Raw genomic sequence first — 12,682 nt, 5'->3', positions numbered from 1 at the left:
AGTCATTGAAGTTTTACCCATAGGAGACGTACTTCCTAGTCAGGGTCTTTCAAGTTATATTTTGTTTTAGGAAATGCACTTCCTAAATTGAGATTTCACCCCTGGGAGATGCACTTCCTATTTTGGTTCATTCAGGTTTTATTTTTAGTAGAAGCATTTGCTAGTCAAAGTTTTTTGGTTTTACTTATAGGAGATGCACATCCTAGTCTAGTATTTAGTTTACTCTCATCATTGCATCAATAGTATAAGTGGTTTCCATTTTTGGTTACAACTCACAAATCTTCCTAGTGCAAACTAGGGCAGAAAATTTCGTTTGTTTTGTTTGTTTTGATTGCAGGCATCCACATGGAAAACAAGGGAACACAGAAAGTTTCAGCAATCAGGCACCCACCTGGAGAACAAAGGAAGACAGTTCAAAGGAAAAGCAGTCTCAAGAGAAAGCAGTTCAGGTTCAGCAATCAGGCGCCCACCTAGAGAACAAGGGAAGATGACACAAGTTCAAAGGGAAGCGGGTCAAGCTCAGCAATCAGGCGCCCACCTGGAGAACAAGGAGAACAACTCAAGTTTCAAAAAAAACAATTCAAGTTCAGCAATTAGGCGCCCACCTGGAGAGCAAGGGAAAATGGTACAAGTTCCTGGGGAAATAGTTCCAAGTAGCAAGAGAAGGTGGTTCAAGTGTCTGCAATCAGACGCCCACCTGGAAAACAATTCAAGTTCCAGAGGAAAGGGATACAATTCAAATGTTGGTAATCAGGCACCCACCTGGAGAACAAAGGGAAAGCAACAATGTTCAAAGGAGGACGGTTCAAGTTCAGCAATCAGGCACCCACCTGGAGAACAAGGAAAAGCAGTTCAAGTTTCAAGGAAAAGCAGTGCAAGTGTTGAAAATCAGGCACCCACCTGGAGAACAAGGAGAAGTAGTTCAAGTCTCAAGGAAAAACAATGCAGGTGTTCGAAATCAGGTACCCACCGGGAAGAGCAAAGGAGGAGCAGTTTAGTTTCGAGGAAAAGTTGTTCAAGTTTCGGCAATCAGGCACCCACCTGTAGAGCAAGGGAATACAGTTAAAGTTTTGGCAATCAGGCACCCACCTGGAGAGCAAGGGAATACAATTAAAGTTTTGGCAATGAGGTGCCTACTTGGAGAGCAAGGGGACACAGTTAAAGATTTTTCAATCGGGCGCCCACCTGGAGAGCAAGGGAATACAGTTAAATTTTGGCAATCAGGCACCCACCTAGAGAGCAAGGGAATACAATTCAAGTTTTGGCAATCAGGCACCCACCTGGAGAATAAGGAAAGTAGTCCAAGTTTCAAAGGAAGACAGCACAGGTTTCAACGGAAAAAAGTTTAAGGTAACAAAGGGAATACAATTCCAATTTTGATAATCAGGCGCCCGCCTGGAGAACAAGGGAATACAGTTCAAATATTGGAAATCAGGCGCCACCTGGAGAATAAGGGAATTCCCTTCAAAATGCAATTAAAGTCAGCAACAAAAGAAGCTCGCGGCAAGAATGTGAGTCAACAGTCCAAGGTGATCAACAGAAGTTAGTCACAATCCAGAAGTAAAAAGGAAAGACAAGAAGTGAATCCAAATGCAAAAATTGATGAAAGATGTGAGCTACTCAAGACATGACTGAAGTCACAAGCATGGTGTGTCCGGTTTTGATTCGAAAAGCTGGAAAAGAATGAACTAGCACCTGCAACTAGCAAGCGTCAAGGTTCAAATCCAAAGTCTGCATGAAGAACCACTCAAGACTCAAGATCAAGCTTTAGAAGACTTATAGATAGGAATCTTGTAACTCATAGTTGACAGGCTTAGTTAGTCTTTTTCCTTTTTGGTTTTGATGTAATAACAGGACCGCGAACCGGAACCTCGACAGAACGACACCTCGACCGGCTCTCCACCTTGTCATACTCCAGCATCCCACTCACCTCTGAACTGCACGTGGCCTGATTCCTTTATAGCCAAGGATATGTAGGCAGCTCAGATACCAAGGCTCGGTCACATTCTCCTTTCTTTTAGCTTTTGATCTCTTTAAATAAGGGTCGGGTCAAAAAAACTGTCTAGTCATTTTTTGTCTGAAAATACTTCGTATTTCTAGTCAAAGAGGGGCACCTGCAGACATGTGATTTTTGACCCTCCCCAAGATATTTTATAGCTTAGCATGTAAATGTTTAGTTTAGGCCTAACATCGCTATTTTAATTAGTTTTAACCCTTTTACTCAATTTTCTCACAAAAAACGAAAATTACAAAAAATAGTTTCATTAAGGTTTTGAAGTCATTTTTAATCTTGAAAAATACAAAAAAAAAAATAGTTTTGTTTTAACGGTCAGTCTTATTTTAATAATTATTTTTACTTAATTAGGGCTAATTAATATTTTTGGTAATATTTCTATATGTATAGATTTTTAGTTAATTAAGCTAATTTTAAGTAAAGCTAGTCATAAAAGCCCAAGTTTTTAGTCCATTCCTTGAGCCCAATACCCTTAAACCCAAATAATAACCTAGACCTAACCTATTAAAACACTAGAAAAGAGCTAAAAATACACACACAAAATTCAAGACCAAAAGCTGACCTAAAAAAACCTAGACGAAGCAGCACCATTTTCTTGACAAAAAACCTGAAGGACCCCTAATCGTCTTCTTTAACCTTTCAGTTGTAGAACGCCAAACGAATCCCCCTCCCCATCCCCCTAAGATTCTCCTTCTTCTTTAACAACAATGAATAACGCCTAAAATCTAAAAAAGGGCAGCTAACCTAAACTCTAGAAATTTGGTCAGCAGCGAGAACAAAAATGACCCCCACCCCATCGACTCACCTACTTCAACAACAACAGCCACCGGACCTCACGACTCACCCCATCGCCGAAAACTCGCATACACCACCTGCATCCATCTCCCTCATGCCAAATACACACACACACAGAGTTGCAACTTCACCAAAGCAACACCGTGAGGCTTCATCATCTTCAACCTTCAGTCATCTCGCACCACCTGAAACACGCTGGACACGACGACCAGGCATGATAAATGGCCACAGAAACGGTTCATCTGCTCAAAACTCTTATAACCTAGTAGGTTTTCAGTCCCTTTGACGAACACACATCTGTCCAACAGCAGCTCCAATGAATCTGAAACAACTGTTCATACCCATTTTCTGTGTTCATTCGACGACAACGAACCCTAGATTCTTTACGTGTGAGTAAAAATTTAGCTCGATCTCTCTATCGAGGTTGCCAAGTTCCCGCATTAGTTCCTATTCACACTGTGTTATTGCAATCAGAAAGGCCATCATTTTAAGGTTCATCTTTAACCTTATTCTTTCTAAAGTTTTCTGTTTGTGCTTTATCTCTTATGATTAAGAATGTTGAATGACTATTTCATTGTTAATTGCATGATGTGACTGAAACGAATTAGTTTGTATAAATTAAGTTAATTTCTTGAAATTCGATGATAGCACATATCTATCTGCTTGATTGAGCTATTTTAAGGACCTTTTAATTAGGGACAAATCCTTATACCCTTTGGAACATTGATGTGGCATTATGTTCTTGATATACGGGTTCGAATTGATTCGGGTAATTAAAAGGATGATGGAAATATTACATTTATCATTTTAATTGTTTTATTTTACTTTCTCGATCCGCTAGTAGCATGTTTAGGCTGGCAGTGGGTAGGCAAACTTTAGGAGCATAAATGAATAAATCGTGACTACGAGTACGGTTTCCATGGCGTAGTTGTGATACTTAATTTCGGATTAGTTTTAAATATGAACATTCGTTGTTAAATGCTTTTCTCTTTAATAAAATTGAGGTGTGCCATCCAATCACCTAATCTATGGCCCTCACATCGATATCTTAATTAGTGTAGAAAGTGTCTTCAAATTTTTTAGCTTGTTTTAGGCGCGTTAATTAAATAAATTATCGTAGCTACGGGTACGGTTCTCGTGACGTGGCTATGACACTTAATTTCTAAAATCCGGGGGGTACATTTATGTGACCCGGCTATAATTTAATCTTGTTAATAAAATAAACATGTTGTGGATTGTGGGTACGGTTCCCGTGACATAATTCGCAACATGTAATCAAATAATTAGTTGTATGACAATTGGATAATTAAGAGCGATTTAAAAGGAATAAAATGCACATAGGTTTAAAAATATTTTAAAATTAGATAAATAGGCGAATAATAATAGTTGAGCGACCGTGCTAAACCCACGAAACCCGGGAATGCCTAACACCTTCTCTCGGGTTAACAAAATTTCTTACTCGAATTTCTCTGTTCACAGACCATAATAAGAGTCAAACTTCCTCGATTCGAGATTTAAACCGGTGACTTGGGACACCATAGATTATCCCAAGTGGAGACTCTAAATTTTTTTAAATAAAATAATCTCGTTTCGATTGTCACTTAAATTGGAAAAAACTCCCTTATACCCTTCCGGGGGTAAGAAAAGGAGGTGTGACAAGTCTTTGGGTACCCCTATTTATGTGTCCACTCCTATGGGCAATTCTGTGGTTATGAATTAGATCTATCGGTCCTATATGGTATTATGGTTACGAGACTAGAGCGGACCTTCCATTAATTGCTATGACTGACTTTGAGGTCATCCTGGGCATGGACTGTTTATCCCTATATCACGCCATCCTTGATTGCCATACCAAGACTATTACTTTAGTGATGCCAGAGTTGCCGAGGTTGGAGTGGAAGGGTTCCTCCGTTAGTACATCTAGTCGGGTTATCTCTTTTTTGAAGGCTCGACATATGGCCGAGAAGGGTTGTTTGGCTTATCTAGATTATGTTTGGGATACCACCGCAGAGTCTCCGACGATTGATTCAATTCCAGTAGTCCAAGAATTTTGTCAATGTATTTCCTTCTGACCTTCTAGGCATGCCACCGGATCGTGATATTGATTTCTATATTGATTTGGCTCCAGGTACCCAGCCTATATCTATCCCACCTACCGTATGGCTCCGAAAGAGTTGAAGGAGCAGCTTGAGGAGTTGTTAGCAAAGGGGCTTGTGAGACCAACTGTATCACCTTGGGGTGCACCAGTGTTATTTGTGAAGAAGAAAGATGGGACTATGCGGATGTGCATTGATTACCGCTAGTTGAACAAAGTCACCATCAAGAACAAGTACCCGTTGCCGCACATTGATGATTTGTTTGACCAGTTGAAGGGTGCCAGGGTGTTCTCTAAAATCGACTTGAGATCGTGGTATTATCAGCTAAAGATTCGGGACTCGGATGTCCTAAAGACTGCCTTCTGTACTAGATATGGCCATTATGAGTTTCTGGTGATGTCAATCAACAACCCGATGGCATTTATAGATTTGATGAACAGGGTTTTCAGGCCTTATATTAATTCGTTCGTCATTGTCTTCATTGATGACATTTTTATCTACTCACGCAGCCTGGGGGAGCACAAGCAGCATTTGAGAGTGTTGCTTCAGACATTGCGGGAACAGAAGTTATATGCTAAGTTCTCTAAGCGTGAGTTTTGTCTAGAGTCGATGGCAATCTTGGGGCATGTTGTATCAGGGGAGGGTATTAAAGTGGATCCCAAGAATATTGAGGTAGTTCAGAGTTGGCCACATCTTACTTCGGTGGCTGAGACCAGAAGTTTCCTGGGGTTAACAGGTTATTATCACTAGTTTGTGCAGGGCTTTTCATCTATTGCAGCACTTTTGACTAGATTGACCCAGAAGGGTGCTCCATTTCGTTGGTTTGATGATTTTGAGGTGAGCTTTCAGAAGCTCAAGACAACTTTAACTACAGTACCGGTTCTAGTGTTGCCTTCCGGTTCGGGGATGTATACGGTATATTGTGATGCTTCACGCGTTGGCTTGGGTTGTGTATTGATGTAGGAGGGGCGAGTTATTGCATATGCTTTACGTTAGCTGAAGATTCATGAGAAGAATTACCCCATGCATGACCTAGAGTTAGCCGCGATTGTTCATGCTCTTAAGATATTGAGGCATGATTTGTATGGGGTGCCATGTGAGGTTTATACTGATCATCGCAGCTTACAACATTTGTTCAAGCAAAGGGATCTCAATTTGAGGCAGCGTAGATGGCTTGAGTTACTGAAGGATTATGACATCACCATTATTTATCATCCGGCCAAGGCAAATGTGGTCACGGATGCCTTAAGCAAGAAGGCAGAGAGTATGGATAGCTTGGTATTCATTTCAGCAGATGAGAGGCCACTAGCTTTGGACATTCAGTCATTGGCTAACAGACTTGTGAGGTTGTCTATTTCAAAGCCTAGCCGAGTTCTTGCATGTGTTATTGCCCAACCTTCACTATTGGGGCAGATCAAGGCTCGGCAGTTTGATGATTCGCATTTGGTAGTTCTCAAAGAGACGGTACAACAAGGTAGTGCCAAGGAAGTTTCTATTGGCGAGGATGGTGTTCTGCGACTCCAAGGTCGTCTATGTATTCCTAATGTCGATGTCTTGAGGGAGAGGATTCTAGAGGAGGCACACAATTCTCGGTATTCTATTCATCCAGGTGCCACGAAGATGTATCATGACCTGAGATTGCATTATTGGTGGCGGCGGATGAAGAAAGACATAGTGGAGTATGTAGAAAGGTTTCTAAATTGCCAGCAGGTCAAGTATGAGCACCAGATGCCAGGTGGCCTACTTTAGCAGATGACTATACCTAAATGGAAATGGGAGCGCATCACTATGGACTTTGTAGTTTGATTGTTGCGAACTTAGTGGAAGTTTGATGCAGTTTGGGTCATTATCGACAGGTTGACCAAGTCGGGACACTTCATTCCGGTTGTGACTACCCATACTTCAGAGAAGTTGGCCTAGATTTATATTCGGGAGATAGTTTGGTTGCACGATGTGCCTATTTCTATCATATCGAATAGAGGCCCTCAGTTCACTTCCCATTTCTTTAGAGCCGTGCAGAGTGAGTTAGGGACCCATATAGAGCTCAGCATAACATTTTATCCACAGACCGACGGGAAGTCAGAGCGGACAATTCAGATATTGGAGGACATGCTGAGAGCATGTGTGATTGACTTTTGGGGGAAAGTGGGATTAGTTCTTGCATTTGGCCGAGTTTGCTTACAACAACAGTTATTAGTCTAGCATCGAGATGGCTCCATTTGAGGCTTTATATGGTTGGCGATGTCGTTCTCCCATCGGGTGGATTGAGTCGGGCGAGGCTAAGTTATATGGTACTGATTTTGTTAAAGGATGCCTTGGAAAAGGTAAAGTTGATCCAGGAGCAACTTCGTCCAGCACAGTACAGACAGAAGAGTTATGTGGATCAGAAGGCGCATGATGTATCATTTATGGTCGGCGAGAAGGTCCTCTTGAAAGTTTCGCCGATGAAGGGTATTATGTGATTCAGGAAGAAAGGCAAGCTAAGCCCCAGGTTTATAGGCCTATTTGAGGTGTTGAGGCGAGTTGAGGAGGTTGCTTGTGAGATTGCTTTAACTCCCATCCCATCAGGAGTTCATCCGGTATTTCATGTGTCTATGCTTCGAAGGTATCACGCCGACTTGTCGCATGTGTTAGATTTCAGCACTATCCAGCTAGATGAGAGATTGGGTTGTGAGGAGCTAGTTGCCATTGTTTCTAGACAGGATCGCCGGTTGAGATCAAAGAGGATTTCCGTGGTAAAAGTTCGGTGGAGGGGCCAACCAGTTGAGGAGGCGACCTGGGAGTCCGAGTAGTACATGCGGAACAAATATCCACACTTATTGAACACTTCAGGTACGAATCTAAACTCGTTCGAGGAAGAAAGTTTGATTAATAGGTGGAGTATGTAACGATCCAATCGGTCGTTTTGCTTTCTAGAACCCTGTTCCCTTAAATAAGACTTCCCATACTTTCTTTTACTGATTTATGACTTGTGGTGATGGTTAGTTCGGGATTTAGAAGAGTTTGGGTTGAAATCGGAACACTTGGTTCCTTAAGGTTGGCTTAAAAGGCCAAGTTTGACTTCGATCAACATTTTGAGAAAATGACCTTAAATCGGGATTTGATGGTTCCAATAGGTTCGTATGGTGATTTTGGACTTGGGCGTATGCTCGAATCGGGTTTTAGATGAACTGGGAGTGTTTTGGCGCCTAATAGTAAATGTTGGTTCTTGAAGGTTTTGAAAGTTCTTTAAATGTGGTTTGGAGCGGGTTTTGGTGATATCAAGGTCCAAACAGGATTTCGAGATCGGGAACAGTTCCATAATGTCATTTAAGACTTGCACGCAAAATTTGGTGTCATTCCGAGTAGTATAAGCACCTTCGATGCATTGGAAATAAATTGAAGAACTTGAAGTTCATAAGTTTGATTCAATTGGTTTGGGGTGTGATTCTTAGTTTTAATGTTGTTTCGGGCGTTCCGAGAGTTCGAGCAAGTCCGTTTTATGATTCCAGACTTGTGGGTATGTTCGGGCAGGACCCCGGGGACCACGAGTGTCGATCATACGAGGCTCGGAACAAGTTGGGAGCTTGAAGCAACAACTGAAGGTCCCCAGATCTGTCATAATCGCACCTGCTCTTGGCCATCCGCAGGTGTGAGCCATGAGCCGCAAAAATGAGAAATCAAGGGCAGCATAGGAACCACAGATGCGGAAGATTGGGCTCACTTGCGTGGCCGCAGGTGCGAGAGCTGTGATCGTAGGTGCGGCTGTGCTCGCAGAAGCGGCCCCTTCTGTCTGCAGATGCGGAGACTGGCTAGGTGAGGGAAATGCACCTGCGATGGTTTTTCCGCAGGTGAATACCGTAGATGCGGCCAAGGCACCGTAGGTGCGAAAGTCGCTGGGCAGTAAGGGATCATTAAATATGGACTTAGGCCATTTTTATCAAATTTTCTTCCACTCTTGGGCGATTTGAGAGCTTTTAAGGAGGCGATTTCGATCTAACTTTGTGAGTAAGTAATTTCTACTTAATGTGAGTTAAATACCTAGATTATGGGTAGATTAACATATAAAAATTAGGGAAAATCAAGGGTTTAGAGGAAAACTTAGGTTTTTGATAAAAATGAGATTTGACCATGAAATTTGTTATGAAACTTAGTAAAAATCATATATTATGTTCCTAAGGTTATGGGTAACGACTTTCTTCGAAAATTTTTGGAATCCGAGCATGTGGGCCCCGGGATGAATTTTAGGAATCTTGCAATTTGGGTTGGGTAATCACTTTAATAGTAGAAATATGATTTTTTGAGCACAAATTGATTAGTTTATGTAATGTTTGATTAGTTTCGAGTCGTTTGGCATCGAATTTGGAGGTTTGAGCGCATTCTTGAATTGGGAAGTAGGCTTTGAGATGAGGTAAGTCTCTTTTCTAACCTTGTAAGAAGGAATTAACCCCATAGGTGAATTAAATAAATGTTTGTACCTATTTGTGGGGGCTACGTGCGTACGAGGTGACGAGAGTACGTACATAGCTACTAGTATGCTATTGTCCGGTTAGTTTAGGATCTGTATCATGCTATAATTGGAATGTTTGCGTCTTTACTTGCAAACGTAATCACTTAAGCCATGTTAGGAATTTATAAAAAGAATTGTATAAGGTTAAATTCACTTACTTGAAGGTTTATATGAGATACTTCACTGTAAATGAGAAACTTGTGTTTTCCTGAAAATAACTGTTATTTGTGGATCGGGCCGAGCACCTCGGTAGTAAATAGATGCATCTATAGTTCGCACCGTTTGACCCTCTGGCAGTGCACAATTTAATATTATGTTGGACTAGGTCGTACGGCCTCGGCATAATTGCACATGTCAGTTATTTGAAATTCGTTGTGATATATACTGTTTAAATACCTTGAAATGTAAGTTGTTAATCAAATTGAAATTATACTCGTGAAAGAAAAACTTATCACTTCCTGTTATTGCACTGTCAATTTTATTCATAATATTCATGCTTAGCATAATATTTTAATATATTATTGTTAGCCCTAGTAAGTGTTAAGTCGACCCCTCATCACTATTTCTTCGAGGTTAGACTGGATACTTATTGGGTACATATTATTTATGTACTCATACTATGCTTCTATACTTAATTGTACAGGATCTGAGGCTGGTGCATCTAGTTACCCGCCCGACGCGCATACTTGATCTTGGACTGAGACGTCACGGTGAGCTGCCCCCTTCCGAGTCGTTCAGCAGCATGCCGGAGTTGCTCTTTTGCTTGTATCTGTCTATTCTATTTCAGATAGTAGGATAGTCATCTTTTGTATATTCTACTAGTTGCCCACACACTTGTGACACTAGATCTTGGCATATATTAGTAGACTTTGATTTTTGGGTTGTATTTTTATAGTTATGATTTATCTTAGTTGTTTCTATTTTGTTTGCCTTAAAAAATCCGTCATTTATCAAATGCTTTAAATACAAGTAAAGTTAGATGTTGGGATTGCTTAATAATAAATGGAAAATCACTAAGTTGTTCACTATTGGCTTGTCTAGCAACGATGTTGGACGCCATCACGGCCTGATATGGAGTTGGGTCGTGACATTCTGTTAGAAAGTTGACATTATAGGCTGCATTTGTGTTTGTACTCCCATTTCCTCTTCTTTTGTTGTTGAACTCTGCAGGATATCCAAATATCTTGTAGCAGCTTTCTTTGTTATGTCCTATTATCTTGCAAAATTTACAGTATGCATTATAATTTCCTCTAAACCTTTGATTTTGATTCTGATTTCCTCCAGTCTTATAGTACATTGCAGCTTCAAAACTTCCCATTTGATCAGTTGGATTAGCTCCCAAAATTCTTGTGTAGCCGCAATAGATTTTTGTCCCTCATTACTCACAATTAAGGCATATGCCTGATTAACAATAGCAGTAAGACTTCTCATTACAATCTGACTCCTAGCTTGAGAATATGATTCATTCAATCCCATCAAGAACTGATACAGGTTTAATTCAGCAAGTAACTCACAAATTCCCTTGATTTTGGGCAATCACACCCAAGTGTTGGCACCAATGTTTTAAAAGATGTTTTCGGGGCGAGCCCTGGGACGAGGCACAACAAAAACGCCTCAAGGTGATGGTGTGGGGTGAAAAACTCAAGAGGCGTACGCCCAGTAATTCGGGGCTTACGCCCGGGCACGCCGGGGCGTTTGAGACGCCTTTTTTTAGTGAGGCGTAAGCCCCACAGATTTTTTTTAATTAAAATAAATTTTATTGAATAAGTCCTTCATATAATACCCAAATTCTCAAAATTCAGTTTGGCAATTACTCAATAGTTTTAAAAAGGAACTGAAATGTATTAAATTTAAAGTCAATACCTTTTTTTATTGATTGAAGCCTTAATTCATGGTCTTTTCCAATTTTTTATCTTGTCTGTTAGTCTGCTAATATCTCTCAAATGCAACGAATATTTAACTTATTTTTTTACAAATACAAAGAGAATTTCATTCTCCTTCATAGCAGCAAGTTCAAAGTTCAAATTGCAGGTTAGTCATCCTTTTTGTTCCTCCATGTAGAAAACTTTATTCTTTTCGACTCAAGTTACTTGTGTTTCTAAGTAGCGTATATTATAATAAATTGTCTTCAATTTTTATACAATTTTACCTATTTATAAATATTTATTGCAATTATATTATTTTATAAAATATTAAAAATTAAATACCTATGGGGTTTACGCCTCGTGCCTCGAGGCTTACGCCTCGCTGATGCATATGTAAAATGCCTCGCCTTACAACCATGCCTTTTAAAACACTGGCCGACACCAAGGCTTCAAATTATTCGCATAGATCCTTCAGTATTGAAAAATACACAGAAACTGAAGTTGAATAAATTGTCTTCAAAGCCATCCACTTTGTTAAACCTTTCTGCAAGATCTTCCCAGACCACTAGTGCACTAGATGCATACATGATTTCTCCAAGAAGACCTTTTGCCATAGAATTCATAATCTAAGAAAGCACTATACATTCACTCTTTCCCAATGGTTCCACATAATTTCTGAAAATGATTCTTTCTTGCATGTGCCATCAACCATACCGAGCTTGTTTCTCCCTAACAATGCAACTTGCATAGACCTAATCTAGATAGAGTAGCTTTCAATCTCAGTCAATTGAAATGATATGATTTGAATTTCACTTGCATCTGCAGGAGACAGAAATAGAGGATGATTATAATCAATCTCATTAGCTTGATTCACTTGATTCCCGGTAGATTGAGTTGTATGTTCAGTAGTGAACTGAGTTCCTGGATTTTGACCCAACGAATCATCAGTTATCGCCTTTTTTCTTTGCTAATTCAAGATTTGAACTAATCTGACACTAATTTCAGTAGAGAAAGAACAGGGAGATACAAACTGGTAGTTAGAATCAACATGAATTTTAGCTTGAACACTCTGATACCATGATATAATTCACACAATAGTGATTAAAGATTCAGAATGAAGGAAGCTTAGAAAGGAAGAAGAAGATGATGAGGTAGTCGTTTGCGAGAATGGAGATGAACCAAAATGAATGAGATGATTTCATTACTTAGAAGTGTGTTAGAAATACATTTCATTGTTCCCTTTATACACGTTCCATTAACAGTGTATTTGGACTTTTTTAACTAACTCCTAACAATAAGCTTAACTAACTCTCTAACAGTAATTTACTGCTATCTAACAACTTCAATGTACAATGAAAGTTATACCCTTTACATTATTTAATAGAACCGTTCATTTCTTCATTAAACAAAACGTTATTATATA

Source organism: Nicotiana sylvestris, chromosome 8 (genome assembly GCF_000393655.2).
Source record: "Nicotiana sylvestris chromosome 8, ASM39365v2, whole genome shotgun sequence".
Lineage (NCBI taxonomy): Eukaryota > Viridiplantae > Streptophyta > Magnoliopsida > Solanales > Solanaceae > Nicotiana > Nicotiana sylvestris.
Note: the sequence above shows the minus strand (reverse complement) of the source record.